The sequence below is a fragment of the Aulonocara sp. 'chitande type north' Nkhata Bay genome, linkage group LG16 (assembly GCF_057382095.1).
Source record: "Aulonocara sp. 'chitande type north' Nkhata Bay isolate Kocher_YH1m ecotype deep benthic linkage group LG16, A_spYH_male_GT1.1, whole genome shotgun sequence".
NCBI classification, from domain to species: domain Eukaryota; kingdom Metazoa; phylum Chordata; class Actinopteri; order Cichliformes; family Cichlidae; genus Aulonocara; species Aulonocara sp. 'chitande type north' Nkhata Bay.
The window spans coordinates 9,115,289-9,140,450 of record NC_141359.1 but is presented as its reverse complement, the minus strand read 5'-3'; the positions used below and the strand labels follow the sequence as shown (position 1 = coordinate 9,140,450).

Here is a 25,162-nt window from a genome sequence, read left to right as displayed (position 1 = left end):
ATTAAGTAAAAGGCTTTGGTCCAATTTGGTTTATATGACAAACTGAACAATAAGAGGAGGAAAACTAATATTCAGGCACATATCCATCACTGATGGGAGTATAATCTACCATGCTGACCCACTTTCTGGTTTTTGCTTTTCTATTGGCTCACAGCCCAGCAGTTGTCGGGGGAGACAGAGTTCACCAGCTATCATTCACCGGCCTGTTTGCTGGGACACAGTTCAGATTATCCGGTTTATCCCTCGCAATACTTATTTTGAAAGGACGTAAATCTGTCCTCGCAAAGTTTTAGTGTGAAGACTTTGTTTGAGGTTAGCTCCAGGTTAAGGCTGGGATAAAAGGTTAAGACAATTAATGTAAATAATGTAATGTCTACTTAATTTATGAATGCTGTGTGTGTGTGTCTAAAAGAGAGATTTCAAAGGCAGAGGTCCTGTAGGTCTACCACATTAACCCTGCGCTCCGTTTGGCTGTGCACATTCTTTTCCAAATATGTATTTTGAGACCAAAAAAGAATCTTGTTACAAAGTTATATTTAATTATATAATTGTAAAGTTTTGTAAATTTAAAGTCTTAATGCAATTTGCAGTTGATAACAGCAATGACAGCTACACAAACCTGAAGGTTTATCACTAAAGCACACAAAAAGAGTCACCATTCACCCCCTTTGACAGGTTTCTTTTGACATGGCTGCTTTTTCACTTGTTTTTAATCTAATCATAGTACCTATGAATGACTCAAGCAGAAAAAAGGTGCCAAACTCAAAGCATGAACCAGTGAGTTGCTAAAGCACATCATGTGTTTCCATTTCTTTTGCTGAAATGAAAAATGCCAAAGATAACACAATTTGACATAAAAGAGTATTTCTGCAACAACAAGATCATTCCCAAGGTGCTATTAGCTAAAAACCTGGCATGTCTCAGTATGCTTTTCATGTGTGTCCTTAAAAACTGTGAGGAAAGTGGACATGTGCAGGATAAAAGAAGAAGCAGACCTTAAATAATATCTACAGTAGATTAAGAGTGACTGAAAGTCATGTCCTTAAGAAATAGGGAACAGTCCAGTAAAGACCTGATGCAAGAACTGAGAAATGCATCTGGTGCTTCAGTTGATCCATCTACTGTTCGCCAAAGCCTCATCAGTCTCAGTCTCAGTGGATGGGTGGCTTTCAGAAAGCCATAGTTCAGAAAGAGAAAAGGGGAGAAAAGGCTGGGGTATGTTAAATTGCACAAGAACTGGACTGAAACTCAGTGGCAACAGGTCTGATGCAGTGGATGAAACAAAATTAGGAGTTTTTCATTCAAAACATTGTCAATATGGGATGACCACAGTTCAGGGGGATGGGAAGCTCATCTTGTAACCGGAAGGTTGCCGGTTCGATCCCCAGCCATGTCTGTCTTGGTCGTTGTGTTCTTGGGCAAGACACTTCACCTTCCGCCTACTGGTGATGGCCAGAGGGGGCGATGCCACGATATGGCAGCCTCGCTTCTGTCACTCTGCCCCAGGGCAGCTGTGGCTAGAACTGTAGCTTGCCTCCACCAGTGTGTGAATGTGAGAGTGAATGAATAATGGCGTTGTAAAGTGTTATATAAATGCAATCCATTATCATTATTATCAAACATATCATACATGAAGAAGGTCAGGGGAGAGGTACAACAATGAGTGTTTTCAGCCATCTGTAAAACACAGCAGAGGCTCTGTTAAATCAGTCTTGCCTGAGGCGTGTGCTTAAAAGACAATAGCAATGCAACATGAGCGTGCTGTTCTTCTCCTTCAAACATGCAGTGTGCAAGAATCTAAAAAGCAAACAGACAAACAGACAAGTGAGGGCACCTCTGCTATCTGTTGTAAGCCCCTCCCAACAAACCTCTCCTATGTACTACAACCATGCTGATTTCTCACAAAGACACATCTATCCCAGGTGAAAGTCCTCAGCAGACTGTGCAAAAGTCCTATGTGGACTGCTTTTTCTACCATTTTAGTCTCGTTGACCTGATCTGTGATTGCCCCCCCTGTGACTGGCTGATTTTCTAAAGCCTTAAAAAACAAGCTCACTGGAAAGCTTGAAGTACAAGTCTGCTGATATGTGACTGTGGGCTTTTTTCCTGAACTGGATAGGTGAACATGATGGATGGATGGATGGATGGATGGATGGGTACAGCTGATGCCTTGAGGCAATTTGCACACAGTAATCAATATGAACAAATAAAAGGCAGAAGTAAAAAAAGAGACAGTTTAATTTGAGGCAAATTATCCCTTCAGATCTATTGATGTGTGTATTCTCTAATATCTTTTATTAGAATGTCAGTCATGTTAAAGTCTTATTTGACATGAGAATTACTTTTTCTCCCAAAATGAAACTTAAAGCAGTCAGTAGAGACAATGAAGATATGAATATTGTGCTTTGGCAGTGATGCTCTGTAGATTCATCGATTTTGAGGATTTGGACATAAGTGAAGATCGACTGATTGTAGATATTTTTGCGCTTAATGACAGGATTTAGTGGAGGCATCGCATGACAAGTTGTTTCCTAGTCTTGCAGCAGCCAGACACTTTGATAGGTCAGTGGCAAATATAAATATTTGATCCAGTTATGCAAATCATCTTGGCCCAGGACCAGAATGCAGCTCACATGACTTGTTTTATATCCAGCACACGGAAGGAGCCAAATGAGGCCCCATTCAACTGCAACCATCGCTGCTGAACATCTGCCATCTTGGATCTAATAGAAGCACAGGCCGTATGCATCACCTCCCACTTCGCTCTCTTGACAAAAAATTGGATGCCACGTTGTAAAAATGGAAAATAAGACAAAGCAGGTCAAGGCGAAAAAACAATTTCAGCGTTCTGTGAAATACATTCCTGATTAATCGGAGCACCTGTTGTGTTTGAGGAGAAGTCAGAATGGTAACTGAGGATAATTTCAAAGTAAGCAACACAAAATCAGAGCTAGAAGAGAAAGAGCAAGTGGAAAAGGGAAATCTGAGGTGTAAATGAAGACATAGAGCCAAAGAGCTGCCAAGATCAGAAAGTTCTACATTTACTTTGGTAAGAGCGTGATGAATTTGAGTCCTTTCATTGAGGTCTTAGGGTGAAATCACATCTTTGGAATGAAGTTAGAATTCTTTTTCCTTCTGGGGCAAAGTATCATCCTCCACTCTGAAAGTTATCCTCTCATAACACAACCACATTAAAATGAGAACATCATTATGGACTTCAGATGAAGATTCCTTTTCAAACTAGTGTTTTGATGTCAGCTCCTCAGCTGAAAGCGCTTCGTAATGAAGTGAAGGGGAAAGACAAAGGCAAACAGAGGGAACAGAGTAAACACTGTAACAGGCTTAATCGTGATCCTGATTAGATTCTGTTTTAAGAACAGAGCCAGAGAGGGAATCAAACCATCTGAAAGCAAATGTTGTTTTTGGCAGACGGAACAATGGTTATAGGTTTCCAAAGAGCGGTGAGAGAGGGGACTGTTTATTTCACACAACTTAAAGGAAAAAAGCTCAGATTTTTGTTGTATAGAACCTGAAAAACTTCAGCATTTGTGTTTGCATTTTTGTACAAAGTGTGGTTCTTACTCTTGTAATATTTTGCAGTTATGCTTCATATATTTGCCCACATCATATTTCTGTTTTATGTGTTTTCATTGTGTAATGTTGCATGACTCAAAAGTGAAATATAAAGCAGAAACAACAAAGAAGCATCTGCTCCACTACCCCTGCTTTAAAGCACATGTCATGGTCTCTGAGTCTTGAGCCACTTGTTTACAGTTTCTGTTAGTGTTTGTTTTTGTTTAGTATGTTTGTGAAGTGAATAATGTTCATGTTTTGTTCCTTTTTCCATCCTTCTTGAAACGTAGTATTATATTTAACTCCTCTGAGGTTTTGTTTTTGGTAGCGCTTGTGTCATTCTGTTTGCAAACACGATAGCTCGGAAAATTTTGAATTAATTCTGATAAAACTTTTTAGGGGGTTAGAGTGGCGTCATGTTGACAATCAATTCGAACTTGGTTCATGTCCACCAAGGTCAGCTTAGTGATTTATTGGTCAAAAACTGAAACTATGGTTCTTACAAGTGTGTTGTGACATTTATTATGTTAATTTAACCTTTATTTAACCAGGTTAGTTCCACTGAGATCAAAGATCTCTTTGAAACATATGGGAAGTAGCATATAAAGATTTAAAATATCATGTCACCTCTGTGACCTCTGACCTCACCTTCAAGGGCAATAGATTGATCTAAAGGTCAAATTGATAATAATGCTATATAGAACTATTTAAAACTATGTTTTTTACTACCATTGTTTGTACTGATGACATGATAGGGACTAATATATGGGGATTCAAAATATCACCTTACTTTGTGCTCCTGACCTCTTGTTCAAAGTCAAATGAGTTCAAACTCTCATAAAATGTCTTTTATCTTTAAAACTTTGCTTAAAATTGTGCTGCCTTTGTTTTTATCGGTAGCATTTAGTACATGATACTGGTATATGGGGACTATATAAGAGTCACAATATAGTTTGCATCCAAATATCACTTTTACGTTTCACAGCTGTTGTCCCCAAAGTTGACCCCAAAATGCATTATTTTTTACTGCACTAAAGACATCCTAAAGTAGGTTTAAATAGATCAAAGAAAAGAAAACGAATATATACAAAAATAACGCTTTGTTCCCTTAAAAGTAAATACTGCCCTGAGATTGAGCTGGCTTGGCCGAGGTTTGTGCTCATCATCTTTCCTGGTATTGTTCATTATTACCTTCCCAGTGGCCTGTTTGTATTTTGGCTTACTTAAAGTCCGTCATTTTAGCTTTTCCTTGGATTGAGTTTCCATATTTCTTGGTTAGCTGATGTTTAGTATTAAGATTCTGTTGCTAATCCACTCTGTATTTACAAGTTCTATTTATATCATATTTTGCATTTGGTTCTAAATGGCTAAATTCCTAGTATTATTTGTCTTATTTTCTTTGTTTTGTTACTCTCAGATCATCCTTTAGTTGGTCCCTTTTGAGTTTCCATTCAGTTCCTCCATCTGTTCCATCTTTGTATTTCTGTGTGTCCCTGTCTTGTGCTCCTCTCTTTCCTATGTGTCACATTAATTCTGTTTCCCCTCATTCTGCTGTTTCGCGCTTCCTGTTTGATTTTGGTCAGGGTTGTGCTCTGTTTAATTTTTTGTGCCTAATATTTCCAGTCACGCGTCCCACCTGTTATCCCCTCATTATCTTATGAGTGCATTCATTGTCTCTGCGTTTGTTATTGCATCATCCTCCATAACTGCATGAACCCCAGCTCTTGATTCTGTATTTCCTGGCGATTTCTTATGTTTTGGTTTCCCTAGCTCCATTCCTGTATTTTGATCTAATCACCAAACCCTGTTTTGTGTTGGACTTCTGCCTCGTGTGCCCTGCATATGAGTCCGCAATAAACAGGTCACACAGCCCACTTATGACAGCAGAAGTGGAGTTATTCATGAGGAACTCATAAAAACTCCAACAGAACCAAAAAGCAACACACTCTGTCATCCAAGTCTCTGTTAGCAATGATTTGGCAACTGATTTAATCTGCCTCATCATCCATCCATCATCACTTTACGCTTTTAGACATTTTGATTCATATAATGCTTGGGTTATGACCTAAAATATATATTGTGAAGTCACAGAATGCTGGAACATTAAGATTTAACCACCTAGATTTAATAAGGTCATTTCAGGTTCAAGTGAATGTCTTTTGAAGAAAAACCTCAAGGCGTCCCTAATATATCACAGTCACAAGATCATAACGCCTCTACTTGTTGCTGCTGCAAGCATGGAGGCATAAAAAAGCCCTCTGTAAAGCTGGATCCACATATTATTCATCAGAGTTAGTGGAAACTGGGAACAACCCCAGATTTCTTTTTAACATTGTAGCCAGGCTGACAATGACTCAGAGCTCTGCTCAGCTTTTTATTCCCTACTAGCGATGACTTAATAACCTTTTCTACAAATAAACTTTAAGAGAAGACAAGTTTTGAGATGAGAGGCTGGCAGCATGCGTTTACTTGATCAACATGTCTTTTAGACTGGAGTGCTCAGTGTTGTTTTAACCTGGATAACCACTTTCACATTAAATCTGATTGATCACTTTCATTAACAGTCCTCTGATTATCTTGATGCCAGTAAGAAAATCACTTCCAATTCTCCCACTGAAAATGCTACGTCCACATGAACAGAATCAACTTCATGAGAATCCTCTGATTAACCTCTGATTCAAAATCTGCAGCACGTCCTCGTGCTTCAGCCTGGTGCCTGACTCTGTTTGTAAAATGCATGAAAATGCTGTTGCAAACCAGCTGAGTTTGCTTTGTGATTTGTTTGAAAGGTTTCAGAGCAGAACATAGGCCAGAATCAGCCCTGCTTTAAGTCACCAGAGGTCTTTTGAAGGCCTCGCACAATTTGTCTCTTTATTTGTTCTGCTAGATCTCAGTGTTTCATTTGACAACATTTTATTACAGCAACTGGAGGTTATAATCAGGTTGAAAGGAATGACACTACGCTGCTCGAAGACTAGAGTAGAAGCACAATCATATACACCTTCCTTAAATTAACCCAGCCCAAGCAAAGTTACTGGCTCACAGCAATAGTGAAAACATGGAGGTGAGTTAAGTGCCTAAACCTAACAGGCGCAGATAGATTCCCTCCTGGTTCTCTATCATGGCTTAAAATTGGATTGCATGGGTTTTTGTTTTTTGTTTTTTTGCTTAAATGGAAAAATGACACAAAGTCTTTTTAAGGTAAATTGAGTGTTCATGATCATCATGTGTTCTTCCACAGCATGTCTTTATCCTGTCTTCCTTCTCTCACCCCAACCGGTCGCAGCAGATGGCCCCGCCCCTCCCTGAGCCTGTTCTGCTGGAGGTTACTTCCTGTTAAAAGGGAGTTTTTCCTTCTCACTGTCGCCAAAGTGCTTGCTCATAGGGGGTCATATGATTGTTGGGTTTTTCCTCTGTATGTATTATTGTAGGGTCAACCTTAAAATATGAAGTGCCTTGAGGTGACTGTTGTTGTGATTTGGCACTATATAAATAAAATTGAATTGAATTGAATAGTTTAGATACTTCTGTTTAACCAAACAGCCAATCACAGGGCTCCAACTTAATGTATTAAGCCTTATAGATACAGTGAAGAAAAACCTGATGGGGTTCCAACTGAGCACAAAACATGGATGAAGAAAAGTGAATACAGTAACTTTGAATGGCACGGTTGAGAGAGTGATCTAAGTGTTTCAGAAGCTACTACCTGGATTTCCCAACACAACCGGGGTTTACTGTGAATTATCCCAAAATATCATCACTGAACAACCCAGCGAGCAATAGCTCTCTGGGGGAAAATGCCTTGTTGATGTCAAAGGTCAGAGGAAAGTGGCCAGACTACGTGACAGCGAGTTCACTGTGCTCAGATGTTCTCCACAGTCAGCAGATCTCAGTTCCAGAGAGCACCTTTGGAATGCGGTGGGACGTGAGGTTCACCTGAGGGATGTGCAGCTGACAAACTGGATGATGTTGTCATGATATTTATTAAAAATCTCTTAAAAAATAAAATATTTCCAGCATCTTGAATCCATGCCATGAAGGATTAAGCCAGCTCTGAAGATGAAAGGTCTACCAAGAAACTCCCATGGTCTAACTAATGACGAATTTATCCCTGATTAATCATGGAACCTGCTGGATTTGAGGGAGAAGACGAACAACAACTGAGGGAAATTTCAAACAAAGTAAGCACAACAAAATCTGAGGAGGACGAATGACCGAGAGGAAAAAGAGGAAAAGAAAAAGGCACATGATGAATGGATGAAAGGAAAACTTATGCTCAACTCTGGCTCCTATAATTACTGTGGCAGCGACTGATGGTTTTAAATCACTGGAATTAAAATCAGGTTCTCTTTTTTTAGATCTATTTTTTTTAGTAGCGAATAGCTTTGGAAAAATACAAACAATGGCATGAAATCTGACCAGACTTTAGCAATCTCCACTCACAAATGCTCCCACAAAAAAAAATGCTATTTTAAAGCAACTCTAAACAAAAATACTGCTGTTTACATCTGCAGTCACAATTCTGAGGAGGTTTACCGGCAGTCTGAGCTCACAATCAAAGTGTTAAAGCGTGTGTTTACAAGAGTGAAATATCATCTTTCAAGCTGTGTATGGCTGTTTACATCTTAATACTGTGAGCATGAATATCCCTGTTCACAAAAGTCAACAAACACAATAATCGAATCAAAACGGGGGCACAACAGAGCTAAAACACGCTCATCGCCACTGACAACAGCATCATATCTACTCAGTTAAAATTTCCCTAGACAGCCACTAGTAATTTAACACATGATGTTATATATTTAACTTTAATAATTCCACATAGATGTTAAGAAGGTGAAAATTTTGCATTTGTCAGTTAACACTGGGTAAGAGACTGTATTCTAGACACTTTACTGACCTGTATCAGGGCAGTATGACGACATGTTTCTGCCTCTATCTAATATGCATATACACAAACCCATTCACACTCATGGTTCAAGCAAAGTGCTGACTTTACTGGGAAACACACACACAGCCCCAACTCGTCTGAAGATTCCCAGAAGAGAAGACGCTAACACTGCAATACCAAAATAGGTCAGAGATTCGGGGCAGCGGGGATGAGTAAAGTGTGAGAGCACGACAAGCTGTCAAAAATCAAAAATGGGGACGTGTTTCATCTGGACTTTTTTCTTAGTTACAGGTCATTCTGGGAAAATTATATTTTGACTGTGACTGGATTGTAAAACAAACTGAATTCACTGTCGGGTCTTCAGAGGGTAACTTCAGACAGCCTGGGTGCTATTAGTAATGCACTAATGTTACACTAACCACAGACTGTATATAAAAGATAGACGTAGCCAATTGGGGTGTCCGACACTGGTCAGTGAACTCTTGTATTGATACCTCGGGCAGAGAGTGAAGATTTTGGTGTTTGGAAGTGAGTGACTGAGCACTGCATACTGACAAAGCAGCAGCTAATCAGTTACAATGCATACTCTTCTTTGTTGTCTTGCTTTGACAGGATAACAAAGTAAATAATATGGACAAATATTATGATCATCTGAGGCCATGGACCCATTAGGAACGTGTTTCGTGGGATAGCAGATCAATGGAGATGAAGGACTGTTTTCTCGCAGGCTTCTATACAGTTCTTTTTGTAATTGGAGGGGTCGCCCCCTAGTGGCCATTGGAAGAAATGTTTAGGGTACTTCCAGAACGTTACAACCTAGGAGGCCATGCATCTTTTGTATATGTTTCAGGATACCTACTGAGTGCATTCCTTAGGCCTGCAATTGTTACACTCTTACCAAGATAAACAGCAAAGCAGAAACTTCCAGGTTAGCCAAATTAAAATGAAGAGAAAACTGAGGCCACATGCAACAATAAAATATTGCCTGTAACTGTTTTCCTTTTTTTAAATTTTTTGTTACAGCGATCAAAGTTTGCTTGGTGATACATATGGGTATTACTGTTATCTACTGAAAGACAGGGTTTCCTCTCAACTTCTTCCTTAGTAGGGAAACTCTGAGTTACACCTCTCAAAAAGAGTCGTGTTGAATTATTTCTCCTCTTCTTTACTTGCTTATCTCCGTGTCTATCTCACTCCGCTGCTATGTGTTTCTCTTCTCTCCTGCTTCTTGTCACTGTGAGTTTTTATTTTATCCTCACTTTATCTTCAGTCTCACAGCCCACTACTCAGCCCCCTCACTCCTCTTCCCAGTTTCTGGCATGCACTCTTTGATGTTCTCATTCCTCCATATAAAGCAATGGAAACACTGAGGGTCTCGGGCTGATGATGACACATGCCACTTGTCACTGTGACTGGCTGCATGGGAAAGTGCTCCTCCGGAGAAAACTGAGACACTAACGTTGCTATACCAATATGTTGGCTCCATAGTGTAACTCACAAAGTATACACTAGTAGTTTAAAACGTATGATGTTATCATTCTGCTGCAGAAACAGATCCACAATCCTGACAGCCTGCTGTAAAACAATGCCTTCATGGCTGGATTGCACTAATTTCATTCAGTTTGCAACATGCTGACTGCTGAGAAATACAGACCAAATATTTACTAAGTGAGTTTATGTCCTTATTGCACATTATAATCTGCATCTGTATGGGACAGTACTGAAGAGCAGCCACGTCAACGAGAACCAGCTCAGCACCTTTTGCTGCATTCAAAAAAAATAAAAGCTCTCATTAGCTTTCAGATATGGATCAGATCTCACAGTCCTGATTAAGAGAAGATGCTAAATTCACTCATTAGATACACTGGTTCAACTGCCTGTTAATGCAAATATCTAATCAGCCATTCACATATTAGCTACTCAATGGTCTGCTGGGATTTTCCTGCACAGCCGAGGGCAGCATTTCGCTGGATGTAAATGCCATCTTCACGCTTTTAACTGATAGGAAGGCAACAGAACTCAAACAACCCCCCAGCTACATGTAATGTTCAACATGTCGAACCTTGAAGCAGAAGCATCAGAAGCAGGAAAAACAGGAAAGATTAGACACTAGAACATCGGAAAAGTGTTGAGTCTGATGAGTCTGAATTTCTGCTTTAATAGTTGGGTCACAGGGCCAGAGTTAGTAAACATGAAATCATGCATCTATCCTGTCTTGTGTCAGTGCAGATGTAATGGTGTGGGGGGCATTTTCTTGGCACACTTTGGCCCCATTAGCACCAACTGAGCATTGTTTAAACCTAGTTTTGAGCCTAATCTTAAAAGTAGAGAGGGTGTCTTTCCAGACTGAGAGCTGGTACCACAGAAGAGCGTCCTGAAAGCTGAAGGCGCTGTCTCCTATTCTACTAAAGATTGATCGATCTAATAATCAATAGTATTAAAGGTGTAACATTTGTTCAGTTTAGCCTATTTTTTTAGTGAAACTATAACATCTATTTTACAACTTTTCACAACGTTTAATGCAGGTTAAGAAGCTGAAAGAAGGTATGTGAGACATCTGTGTAGCAAATTTTTAAAAACCACTCTGTCTACAGGAAGGGCAGGGTCTACTTTAATACACTTCATTTCAGCCTTATTTACCTATTTATAATAATTTCTTATATTATTGCTCATTTTTCTGTTTATAGTATAAATAGGTGCTGGTGGAAACTATGCTACTGTTGGGCACAGGAGAGGAAAAAGGTGTGTTCACAGGCAGAAAGGGAGAAAGAAAGTAGCAAAGCGTATGCAAGATTGAAGAAAAGAGGAAGACCACATGTAAAGAAGATGAAGAACATGCAGAGGGTTGGTGTGACAGAAGATGATGCAAGGGATAAGATGAGATGGAGGCAGGTGGTCGACCTCATGGTCTTATTATCTTTTGCTGTCAGTGTTCCAACAGTGGGTTTGTTTCCCTGAAGAGACACAACTGTCTCCCTCTCTTTTGCCTTTCTCTTTGAGTTTTACTATGTTGCCAATTAAGGCAGTTAACCCACACTGACTGCTCTGTCATTTTTCGTAGTCCCGGTGTTTCAACTCAATGGTAAATTTGCTGTTACTAGGCAATTCAGTTTAGAAAACTACAGTAATTATTCTTATTGCAGTTAAGCCCACAATTTGATTAATCCACCACTTTTCCAGCCAGAATCCCATTATTCCACCTGCATAATATTGCTTTTGGCATTCATCTTTACACTGCTGAAAACACTGAGTCACCTTGCTGGCAAAGTCAAACTCTGTGTTTAGTATCCAAGTCTATGTCGCCCGAGCTCGACACCCCAGCTAACTTGAAGGTTGTGTATATCTGATGAGAGTGGAGGAAAAGTAAGAAAATACATTTATTTTCGTGGCCAGAACTTGAGTTATGTTTGAATCACAAATCGGGCTTCTTCTCGCAAATGCAAATTGGTCCTGTTGTGTTACTTAAATAAATCTAGTTAAATTGGTCAATTTTGTAAGATTAACATATTCTAATTCTTTGTCATAACTTCTCGAAGGCATGAATACTTCAGTGCAATTTTTGGCGGTAGAGCAGTGCTCCAACATGGTATCTCACCAGATGAGGAAATAAAAAACATTGGGTTTGGGAGGGGTTTCAGTGGCTAACTACCAGAACTCTTAGCTAGAGGTTTGCTTTTGTTGTAGGGCGTTTATTTACTTTCTCTTTTTGAAATTCTATTTTTTACTTTGTGATTGCTTAGATTTAAGATAAGAGGAGTGTAGGTTAAAATTCACCCTTTGACGACATTAAGCACATGTTTCAAAGTTATCTTGTTCCAATATTTAACAAACTTTTTCACTAGTGGTTTGTTATGGACACAATACCAAGTAAATACAGGGCCAGTGCTGATGCTGATACTTTTAACCTATAAAGGCAGCTGTAGGGAAGAGCAATGTGTCATGCTTTATGAGATGAATCATCATCAATTTGCAGATTTTTATGACCACTAATTGACTTTTTACTTTCCACAATACTGAGTTAGCATAATAAAAAGACACCTTTCAGTTTTTTTTATGTATTTTGAAACCAGGAATTTAAACCTCCCTGTCTGTAAAGCACATAACACAAATGTGTTATCGAGTATAAATAAAACAGATGTGACGGTGAACACAAAAGGCTCAGACCTTTTTCATGTTGTGCGTTTGAGGTGTATGTTGTCATTTTCAAAAAAAATTATTATTGCACACAGTTCAGTGGGCTACAAACTGAACTTAGAGGAACAAAATACTGATGCTATGGCACTATATAGATCCAATATCAATTCCAGTGTTCATATTGATATTATTGATATTTAGATCGATCCGCACACATTTTCATTTTTTTCCCACAGTCTACTTTAAAGGATCAGTTGACAAAGAGCGAGCGAGTGAATTTGACAAAGTCGAAAGATGACGGCAGCTCGCAGCCCTTGCTGTCGAGGTGCGGCAATTGTGGCTCAAGAGTTGGGAGTTCGCCTTGTAATCGGAAGGTTGCCGGTTCGGTCCCGGCTCGGACAGTCTCGGTCGTTGTGTCCTTGGGCAACACACTTCACCCGTTGCTTACTGGTGGTGGTCAGAGGGCCCGGTGGCGCCAGTGTCCGGCAGCCTCGCCTCTGTCAGTGCGCCCCAGGGCAGCTGTGGCTACAATGTAGCTGCCATCACCAGTGGGTGGATGACAGGTTGTGTAAAGCGCTTTGGGGTCCTTAGGGACTAGAAAAGCGCTATACAGACCATTTACCATTTTACTTTTTGGCCACTAAGATAAGTCCTGCAAAAGTGATGACAACAGCTGAGTGCATTTGTTTAGGGTCCTGATGCTGCCGAACTCAGATACTGCTACTGTCCATCGGACAACTCTTAAAGTCAAACAACAAAACAAGCATGACACCCAGCTCGTTCACTGGGACACTATGGCCCTGAACGAGTTGTGCTATTTGGAGAGTCCTGGCAAAGTAGCCACATGTTTCAAGGCAACAGTGTTCAAACATGAGTGCATTTTAAATTACTGTATTTTGTTTTGTGTATTTATTCAGTTTTCACTTTCTATCTTCAACATTTCTTCACTCATAATTGGTTACTTCTGCACACAAATTTAAATTAAATTCATATACAAGAGATAAATTCCAATTTGTTCAGGTAAAAAAATCAGTCTTTCATGTACATACTGTAAAAACATTAATAATGGAGTTCCACAGGGTTCTGCACTAGTACCTGTATACTTTTTACTTTAAACATGCATTCCCTGGGAGATATTATTAGGAAAAGAGCATAAATAATAAAAGATTCAAAAATACTTTGATTTTAGGTGGTAAACTGTAAGAAATGAGAAACATAAATGCCTGTATGATTAGAAATGTTCTACTCCTCAGTCCCCAGTAAAGAGAAAAATGGAAAATTAACATGAATTAGCCCTATAATCACTTCAGAAACACATTATATAATTTATTCACGGTGTTTTTGGTTTCTGTAAACTTTACCTGCTGCATAAATGCCAGAAAAATAAATCATGGTGAGAGAGCATTCAGTCCCATCAACTTACGAGGGCAAACCACCTCCATGTGTAAACACACTGGTTTGTTATACTGTACTCTTAGGTAACATAATGAGGACATGATGGAACTGTATGCTGTGTTGACTCTCATATCAAACAAGTCAAACCTGTGTTTGCTTTAAACTTCAAGGAATCAATAGTAAAGGAATGCCAAACGCAAACATAAAAAGTAAACTGCTCAGCACCATTTGTTTGATATTTCATAGGGCAAAAAGAGCCACACTAATACTGTATGTGACATCAAATGGTGATATGCTGCTCCCAAGTGGTCATGGGAAAATTCACTGGGCAGATTTCAAACCAGTGTTTCCTTCTGAAATGGCTGAAAGAAGAATGTTTTAATGCAAAAGCGCCTTATAGTGCTGTGAAAAAATATTCCTTATTTCTTGCTTTTTTACATCTATCATGCCATATGTGACAAATCTGAACTTGTTTAATGATCTAAAACTTTGCCTTTACTCAGGTATCTTTGCCTAATGTTAAAATTTGTTTGATGACCTGAAACAAATATGCAAAAGACTAAGAAATCAAGAAAGGACAAAGACTTTTTCACAGCACTGTGTGTAGTCCACTTTTACCGAGGTAATACATTTAATTTTCCAGCAAAATTAATATCCCAATAACTCTGGCCTGTGTTTAGTTCAAGAGTTTAAAATTAGGTCTCATTTGATAAGTCAGCTGTTGGAGACATTTGCCCTGACATTATTTTTTGTAATTTCTTTCATTTAGTATGTCAAACTCTATGAATATGCAAATTATCCACCTTCTCTCTTCTGATAATTGCTTTTGATTGCCAACCCCACAAAAGTTACCGTGCTTCATTAAGGGTCAATGTCAATCCACAGCCTTGAAGGAAACAACGGCAGGAGAGGAAGGGTTCATAGTTTGAAAACCACAAAATACAGAACATAGAGTGAAAATAGAGTTTGAAGAGAGGAGGCTCCAGCCTGCAAAATGCACAGTCACACAGTTGTGGTGCCAACAAAGCTTGCCCTTTAGTGAACATTTCACATAGACTGTATCGCTCAGAGGGACATTGGGAATGACACCAGCTAACTAATCTTCCAACAGATCAGTCAATGTGGGGATTTATGTTGTTAAAAAAGGGGTGCCCAAAAGCTGGAATGAGTGAGATGCAAATCAAGAAACTCCTAACTTGTATGAGTTACAGCAGGTAGGTATTTGAAGCAATTCAACACATGTGCTAGCTGGATAATTTGGATTAATGATGAGAATACTCATCTCCACTATGTCTCCAGTACTAACGAGGACGAGAGTTGATTATCAAATCAAGAGGATGCATGCATGCTAAGCTTGAGCTGCCTAAAGATAAAAGGGGTTAATCAACTAGCACTCCCTGCACTGCTCATAAGCTGTGTCTTTTGGCTGAATGGGACATAACTAAATTCCTATGTTCACCACAATGTATGCACCTACTAGCACTCGTTCCTAGCAGAGTTTTGGTGGGGAAAAGTGCATTGAGCACACCGGAAATTTGCACCAGTTCTTTCAGGAGTTAGAGAATGGTGAATGGACTGGTTCTTATATAAGGCCTTTCTGCTCTACCTGAGCACTCAAAGCACACGCCCATTCATACAAGCAGTTTGTGATACAGTTAAGTGCTTTCTATTTAACATTCATGCTAATGGTGGTGTCAGAGACCATGGCATGCAGACTGGACTGAACCACCAACCTTTTGATCAGCTGATAACCTGCTCTACCTCCTGAGCCGCAACTGTTCCTGTACAGAAGAACTGCAAGAAATGGGCAAAGCATATAGGTAAGGACAGTGGCCGAAGTTTGTTTTAAGTCGACACTCTTCAGTAGTTTTTAAATGGGTTAGCTGTGAGAGGCTCCAATAGTTTAGGCTCATGTTCTTTCCTTACAAAGTCAGCAGTAAAGGTTCTGACCATGATGGAATATTCCAATACAGAAGGCTTTGCCTAAAGAAATGAGCTGCTTAGCTTGCTTTGAGTGGGATGGTCAGACACTTTCACACCTAGAAAAGCAGTAAAAGATGATAAGTGTCCTCGGCTGTTGCCCAGGAAAAAGTTTTGCTCCAACAAGAATTAAGGTAAAATGTTTTGGCTTGGTCTGAAGCATTATAGTCACTGATCAAGCAGTAGGGAATGCTGAGTGGTAAGTTTCTGGATCATAGGAATTGCATGTGGAGATAGCAGAGGAGCAGGCACTGACTGAGTGAGGAAACATGCTTAGTTTGGGTACGGACCCTCTGCGCTGTGACTCTCTGAATCCTTGCAATTAGAGTCTTTTCAAAACACAATAATACTTGGGGCAAAAAATTTTAATATTTGAAAGACACAGCTGATATTTTCTCCCTCATTGGGGTATTAAATGAACCAACAAAGACTGCTGGTGAGTGTGTAATCAGTGAAAGGCCTGTTCTAAAGTACACTGTACTTCAAACTTTGAAGCACATTTAACTTGTCTCTGAAGTGCTGATATGAATGATTGTGTTCTGTACGCGCAATCTTGTGTGTGTGATTGCATTTGAGTAAGACTGTAAGATCCTGCTATATTCTATAGTCTTCCAGCCTTGTTAATCAGTCATGCTTTAAAAAGCCTTTCATAATCTCAGCGAGAGTTAAATATTTGAGCAGAAGTTTTACTTTGTTCTTTTAGATTAACCTTATTGAGCAGAGAGGCTCATGAATGGATCAGCACCTATGGATCTTACTGGGGGGGTTTTTTCCCTGCAGGTAAATTTCCTGCACATTCTGCAGTAATCCTCACAAAGGAAAATTAGGCCCTTGAGTGAACCTCGTCTTGTAGGCTCAGTAATAAAAGTAAGAGGTTAATGCAGAAATGTAACACCACAGTTTTAACTCAGGATTTAAACGGGGTTACTAAGGAGGGAATTTATTAATTCATTTGATATTTTTGGGATTTTTTAGAGTTCGAGAGCGAAGAACACTTGGGTACATGAGGACAGCATTTTTGAAATTCCTGTCATTATATATTATTCTGTGTTTGCAAACACCTAAACATTTGTATTAATAAGAATGTAGTAAGTTCTTCACTGCAAATAATATAATGTATACTAACCAAGGTCTGCTTTCCATGTGTGAATTCAATGCACATTTTTCATTTATTACTAATTATTTTTTCTTGTCTTTGTTTTTCCACAAGTGAGGCCAGTGTCCTTTTCTCCACTACCCCCCACCCCACACACAAACACACACAAACACACACATGAATCTACAACTGACCTCTGAACTTCATGGTTAAGGTCATGGTTAAGGAAAGTGCCCACCTACACCCTCTAGTGGTTGCATCTTTACAGACTTTTTGCAAAAAAATATGGGAAATTGTAGAACCTATAGGTTTACTCAAATTATTTAATTTATTTATTTATTTTTTTTTCTCTTGGTCTACTGATGCAACTAGATTGTGGCTCTCCATCTGAGCTTTATAAACAATCTTTATTTCTCTTCCACCTTTAATTGGAGATCCAGATTATATACATATAAACAAAGGTTTATGCTATATTAGCCTTCATCTGTTACCAAACACAGTAACAGGAGCACCCTTTAAAACAGATGTTTCCCTGGAGACTAACAACTTGTGCTCATAAACGTACGCAACCATCGGGTGTCAGTGTTGTACAATAAAAAAAATCTCAGTAGTCCCTTAAACTCTTGTCTCTTTAACAATTAAAACAAGAAAAGAACACCTAAATAACAATTGCACAATCAATGTGTTACATGAATGACATTTTAAATAATCAGTCAGGTAAATTATGTTTCCTGAAGTTGTGCGATTTATGTTAAATGCAGGCTGGGTGCTATATATGCATTAAATTTAAAACAAAACAAAAAAAGCAAAAAAGTAAAGGATTTCAAATTCTGAGTTAAAAACTGAACCATTCAGCCAACAAACTTTTAAACATGGCTAACAAAGAGATGAATCATAGACTGATTTTGAATAGAATAGAGCTGCATATTGCAGTTTTGGATCGAAAGGTTTGATTATCTGTGTTCCAGACTCATTAGTTCAGTTTGCAGAAGACCTTAATTCACATGTTACTGGAAGAGAATCACACTGTGTCATGGAGCGCACTCATGAGATTACTGTAATCCCATTTAATGTACTACATTACTTCCTAAAACTGCCGAGTGAACAAAACAAAACCGTGGTGAGTGAAAGCGAGAGGACACGGCCTTGAAGAGGTGAGAACAAAAAAGAGGAGCCATATGTGGGAGGAATGTGAGCGCCATCACAATGTTAAAAGTATTGAACCTCTAATGCAGAAGAACCACAGACCATTTGTTCTTCTGTTCTCCCTTTATGACCACCCGTTTTTGACAGAGATGCTGAAATAGGCCAAAGATGCAAACTGATGAATCAGCCCCCCTAGAGATATGCAATTATAATCTGGCCTCCATATTCAAGCAGATTCTTTCACTTTCTCCTTGAGGCTGACATCTGACACGGCCGTGAAAGCACACATACCTTTCAGTTGCCCTGCATGCTGTATGCTGATATTTGACACCTGGACAAACTTACACATACTTAATGGGTGGATTATTCCCAAACGTTGCGCGAGTAAAATGTTTGGAAGATAAATTATAAACTTAATGAGCAAATCCGTCAGATCAGAGGCTCCTAATAGCAAAAATGTACACCAGTTCCAGAAAGCCATTAGTCAGGCTCTAATTGGATGTAAACAGCAATTGATATCTGCTGATATTATCCTTGTGTGGGTTTTTTTTTTTTCCCTTTTCCTTATTACAACTTCAAGTTTAGGCAACTGAGAATGCCAGTGACTCACAGCTCAAAGATGACACATCTCTCCTCTTCATAACCACATGGACTGTTTCACAACACGGCTATTTTCATAAAGCTTTCATTTCCAGGCGGGGATGGATGAATGGTGAGCTTTTTCAGGAGATGCAGATGGGCGCTACCGCCTGCTGAGGTGGAAGGAAAACTCGACAGACAAGTGTCGACGATATTGTTCTACTTTCACTGAAGGCACGTATCTGTGAGGTCAAATGTTTCACGTGTGTCTGTGATACCACTGCAGCTCTGGAGTGAATCTGCTACTTCATATGGGTAATATAGGGACTAAACAACTAAGGAGGCATATGTGTTGTAAAGCAGTCCCACCGCCTGCCTTGTGCCTTCAGTCTTACTCCAACACATTCAGCATGAATCCAGCACTTATTTTTGACACTAAGGTCCGCCAGCAGTGTCCTGTTTCGTGTTTGATGTAAATTAATGCGTGCCCCTTGGTCATCCTCAGACTCCTTTCATGACCACACCTTAAAAATACCGCCTTAAAAACCAACCTATTAGACTGATTTATGTAGAAGAATTACATGAAAATGTAAAATTGCTGATCATTGGCCAACTGATGTGCCTTAAAGTGAGTTTTTCATCACTTTAGCTCACCAGCAAGGGTCAGCAGGGCACGCTGCAAAAATAAATAAATAAATAAAAACACAGGTGATGTAAAGAACCAGAACCACTATGTGCTGAATGCATGATACACTAGCCATTTCACTTTGCCATTACTCTGCCACTGTCTCAATGTGAAGCTGATTTCTAACGGATCTGGAGCACTGTGAAGGAGTTAGAGCTGCATGCTCTTCTTCTTTTCATGTTTCTAATTTAATGGCCATGCCTGCAAGATTTACACAAACACTGAGGGTTCCCAGTGCAAACTGTTAGCACATTAAAAAAAAATAAATAAATAAAAAACGAGTCTACATTCGTTAAAGCTTTGACTGCTTTGGTGCTTTTAGCTAAATGTCTATACAAACACTTTTACAGTCACACACTTGCCACATTACATAGCAGCAGGGGGGCACTTCTCAAAATAAAATGTGACCCAACACATTTACCAGAAGGGTCTGTGAGGTAATAAAACGTCTCCTTTTTTGGAGGGTGGGGTGATAAGCTCCTGAACCCCAGTCCTACACCCCACAGCTGGGCTGCTCTGCAGAGTTTCAGTCGCACGGTGTGAGGAGGAGGGGTGGGTGAATCTGCAGGACTCTGCTCACCACGCCTCGGTACGGTGAGTTTGTCAGCCATATTGACTACCTCTTCTCCGGTCGTGGGAGACTAGCGGAGGAGTCTCCCTCCAATGAAGCCTGTATCACTATAGCTACACTCTCAGTACGCACCGTGTCCGGGAACGTGAAACGGTCTATTTTTAATCGCTGTGGATATATAAAGTACTGCTGCCTGCTGGAGGGGGTGACAGTTGGGACACATCCTCGAGCGCAGCTAGGCGTTAGAGGTGAGTTTGACAGTCTTCATCTCTGCCTGTCGTCCTTCTTTTCCTTTAAGCCGTCCATTATGAGAAGGGATTTATTTTCTTCTCTGGGCTGCAGAGCGGCAGCTGTGTCTTTATTTGAACACTCTGGGCCGCTGACGAGCGGCACAACTTATTTTCTAGCGCACTTTGACTGGCAGGTTAAAGGCGGCGTGCCCCCGGTTTGGCTTCACCTCAGTTTCTAACCGGCTTCGTGCACGTTTTAGGACGGGAGGACGGGTGAGTAAGCCCGTGTCGCTTTCCTCTGAAGGGCTCAGTGTCAGTCGGTGTTAGGCAACAGAAGAGGGTAGTCATGGCAATTAGTTGTCATGTCTACTTCGAGATTCAAGCGGAATATATATGTGAGCTTTCACGAGCTCCTCTGAGCGCTTCGATAATGATTTCAACAGCTACCCGGGAGAGCTTGAACGTGCCCGCCTTTGCTGTTGAAATTCAGGCGAGGTCCTGTTCACGTGCTGGAAGGGACTGATGCTCTGGTGGGGAAGAGAAAAAAAAGCTCGCAGCGGAAAGAATGTTTCTTGCGCCGTTTGCAACTTTTGTGGTGCTGACAACGCGCCTTTCTTTCTGTAACAATGTCGAAAACAGCCGCTGCTGAAACACGATTAGCACATCGTTCACACTGAACTGTTAGCAGGTGCAGATACGGCATTCGGGGACTCGTGTGTTGCGGTCACCGCACTTTGAGATACTTGCGGTCGATTTAAATTCCGCTTTTTTTTAGCGCTGCCTCCAAGATTATACAGGCGATACTGTAACGTAAAAACAAATAACAACTTCGATTTAAGTCTGACTTTTTTTGTTTATCAGCAAGATGAGGATATGTTAACGTTGGCAACCTTGGCCTTAGTTTATCATTTTCAAGTTTAGGCGCTAAGCTTGAAGCACGCGGACCAGTATGGCTTTTGCACATAAATAACGGTTTTCAATTCAGTCACAGTAGCGCGCGCACACACACACACTCATGCAGGACGCTAGCGGTCCATCTGGCACAAACAGATGCTCTGTCGGCGTCAGGCAAATTACGAGCTGCTGATAGGCACAGCGAGTGAATTTATTGGCCATTATTCCCATCGCTCAAATTCTCCTGTTGCTCTCGAGCCCGCCCACTCGTGGGACCGAATTACAACTCATTTGAGAAGGAGGCTCTCCGCACCATGACATCAGATACCCTTGACTGCTGGTTTTAGATTTCTCTCGGCTGCGCTATTTTTTTTTTTTTTTTTGTAACCTGTTGAATAATCCCACGGCACAAGGCCACAAAAAGAGAATGCTAATGCTTGTCCTGACCACACGTCCATATAGCTGTTAATTCCTGAGAAATGTTGCTGTAAGACCACTTAAATGCAGAAGAAGAAAGCTTTACAGCAGAAGTTATTAATGAAGGCTTGAAAGTACATGCTTACTCATTGGCTAATTACGATTAAACTTCGTATTTGTAAATAAACCCTCACTGTATCAAAAATGGTAACCGTGAGATAAATGTAAAGACACTAAAATGGCAATAACAGCAGTATCCCTCCGCTATTTTAAGAAAGAGAATAGGCCCTGGTTTTCTTTATTCTTAAAAAATTTAAACCAACTTGCACCAACCAAAAGAATGTTCATAATAAGACAATTTGCCAGCTGGAAGAATTTAGACAGAGTATTCACACACCAGCTGTCAATGTGAAACTCCTCTACTATGTTATGGCTATGGCTGTGTTCGTACTGAGTGCAGTTTTCCCTTATCAGCCTTGTTAATGAAAATTTAGACTTTTATGGTGTTTTGTTGCTATTTCCATTCTATCGTAGTCTATGTAAGCACTTTAAAAGTTTAGAGACAGTATTTACATTGTCTGTTTACATTTCTTCTGTTAATTATAGATGCCTGTCAAGTCTAGTTACATCTAAAACAAAGGAGAAATGTGCCAGAAACATCTATTATTGTCATTCGGTGCATTGTGAAGGTGCATTCATGCATGGGTAACAAGTTTAAATGGTCAGAGTTGAACCAGGAACATGCTTTGCATTGCAACAAAAGTAATGGTGAATCTTTAACTGTTCAAGTGGAAAAAGAGATCAAAAATATAAAACGCAGTGAGTTATTACTGTTGTTCTACTTTTTTCACAAACATAAGGCTGACAGCTTGCAACATCTTAAGTAATATGCCAGAAATATGCCTTTCTGTCTCATGTATGTTGGTGTAATTTGTCACATCAGTTGTTACGTTGGAGCATATGTAGTAGTATCAGCTGGGAACAGGGAGCCAATACTTTAGCTCCAGAGGCCTGTCGCAGACTGATGCTATCTAGTTTCTCTCATTTCTCCCTTATTTATTGTGCCTCAATCTCATGTCCTCTCTTTCACTTTCTTTGCCTTTATCTGCTCTGTTTCCTGCACACTTTAAAGCTGGTTTAAGTAACTCAGTGCGTGAAGAATTCTGACACAGAGGTTACGGTTTTGGAGGGACAACAAATGCAAACGTCCTTCATGCACGTCTGTAAATAAAACGGGCTGGTTTCAAATTCAGCCATAGTCATTACACATGCATCTGGAGCTAGTCTTTGTTTTTGGCTGATTAGCGTGGTCTTCTGCGGTTGGCTGTTGAGATTCAGCGTTATACTCCATCCCGTCCCCCAATCCTACCCATTCTCTGCCTCCCATTTCCTCCAACTGAGAGGGGGAAAAAAGTCAGCATGTAAGCTTGGAGCGCTTGGAGGTGATTCCAAAAAAGCTGCTGTTTGTGCCATAAATTTTATTATATTTGAGAAACTCATGAAAATTCACACCTTTTCAGTGGCTTGAAAGGAGTTTGTGTTAGCTCAGTTAGTTTCAGAGGTCACACCTGGGACAAGCCATTTGCGTTTTATCACAAAGTCTCCCCTCCTGACATTCACAGAGGGGTCAATTGGCTCTTTGGTGGTTTAAGTAAAGCTTTGTTTTCTAAGCAGTTGGTGCCGATTCCTGCTGTTGTAACAGCTGCTCAAAGTTATGAGTGTGTCAGCCCTGGCACTTAACAGCAGGACATTTTGTGGCTTCTGCAAACACACATGTAATGACAGAGATTTACCGTTGCAAGTATTTCACAGCAACAGTCGCCCTTTGTTTTTTATGTTTAAGCTATCACTATGTAAATTAACAGAATAAAGGAAACCGGTGATGTTGTCAAGAACTGTTGAAAATAATTGAACGAGATCCAGCTCCACATTTCTGAATGGGGTTTCATTACCTTCCCCCTCCCACCACCACCACTTATTTTATTTTATTGCCATTTTTAAATGGCAAAGAAAGTCAGAACAGTATTTCCCAATATGAATCACAGCCCAACTTAACATGATTAAATGGCAAAGGAGGGACAAGTAACAGAGGTCTGTAAAGGCGACTGGAAAATCTATAAAAGTCTGTAAATTTTTTTGATATTAAGTTAGGGCTGTGCAATCTGACCAAAATCTCATATCCCAATATAAGAATTCTATCATCCGATAACGATATAAATCACAAAAATGTAACATTTTCTGTAAATTATGTGAATCTCTGGCAGCTCGACTTGCGTGAAGTGTTTCCAGCTGGAGTCGTGTTTTAACCTATGCATGAAACTATACATTTTTAGACATAGTAACGGCCGCCGTTTTCTTTATTACACGGCGTGCTGCAGGGAAAAGCCTGTTCTAACGTTTGAGTCTAAGGTTTATTTTTTAGCACCTGGCGGCTCTTTTTTGCTTCTCATCCGTAAATAATCTGCTCTTTCACGTGATTCATGTGAAAAATCTCAACAGGATCTTGAGCTTTATTGTGAAAGGTTTATGTGGAACATAAACAAGCGGACACGCGATGCTGTTACCGTCGTTGTTGCTAACGACAACGCATAAAAACAGGCGCTTGTCCGTCCCTAGTGTGGTTATATTAAATATAAGAGAAAGAGAGAACTTTAAGAAATTAATAAAAACTACAGTGACCATCAAAACCATGAAAAAATAAATATTGCCGTAAACAGTTTATTTTGCGACACCACGAAACAAACGATAGCGTAATATGAAATGATAGACGTTTTTATATCGTCATCCGATATATATCTTTATATCAAACAGCCCTATTAACAGTGTTGATATCAACTGGGAAAACGAGAGAGATGAAAGAAAGCAATGTTCACATTGAGAGAGGTTTCTTTTTGCATGAATGGGGACCTGAAAGCTATATCTTTTTTTAAGTGACCCTGTGGTTTCACTAAATATATTACATCACTTTTTTCTAAGCCTGTCTACACAGTGCAGACCTGTGTGTGCTGTGGGTTTTTTCTTTTTTGAACGACTGGCTTTATACTGTTTCACAGAACACAGACGTAAAACCACTTCAACTCTCTTAGCATTCAGTGTCTTCACCTATCTGCTGGCTGCAGGTATATGGGTCAAGTGAAGCTTTGAATTCTTACCGACTTTCTCTCTCTCTCTTTCTTCTTCCATCAATTCACTGTTGTAGTCCTTCCTCACTGTCTCTCACCCTCGATGTGAAATAGAAAGACACAGAGCAAGCAGAAGGTGTTACAGGGTTGGAAGAAAATTGCACAAGGTGACTCAGCTGATAAACTCATCCCAGGCTTTAGATTTTGCAGTCTACCTGCTTTAAATTTAAGTTTTCCAGCCAAGGGACTTATGCTGATAATGGTTCAGTTTCTTCTGGTTCAGTCTAGCTGTTATTAAATTGTGGATGAAGTTATTTTAGATCTATGAGACACTTTCTCATCTTTCCTACCTACAGCTGAAAATGGTTTCAACAATGAATTTGTTGCATTGATTGTAATAGGGCTTCCAGTGAAAAAGCTGTTAAGGCCAGCAGGAGCGATGGAACTGT

The 25,162-nt window shown here is 39.9% G+C and overlaps 1 protein-coding gene across 4 annotated transcripts in view; it reads left to right on the top strand.

Moving 5' to 3' along the window:
* The first annotated feature begins 19,939 nt into the window (after window positions 1-19,939).
* Window positions 19,940-25,162, top strand: part of LOC147310957 (radixin) — a 46,832-nt gene continuing 41,609 nt past the window's right edge. Inside the window, exon 1 of one of the 4 annotated variants that reach the window (XM_086265563.1) lies at window positions 19,940-20,073. The gene's annotated coding sequence lies outside the window, so the exon portion shown is untranslated. The other 3 variants (XM_086265565.1, XM_086265562.1, XM_086265564.1) reach the window with 3 other exon arrangements.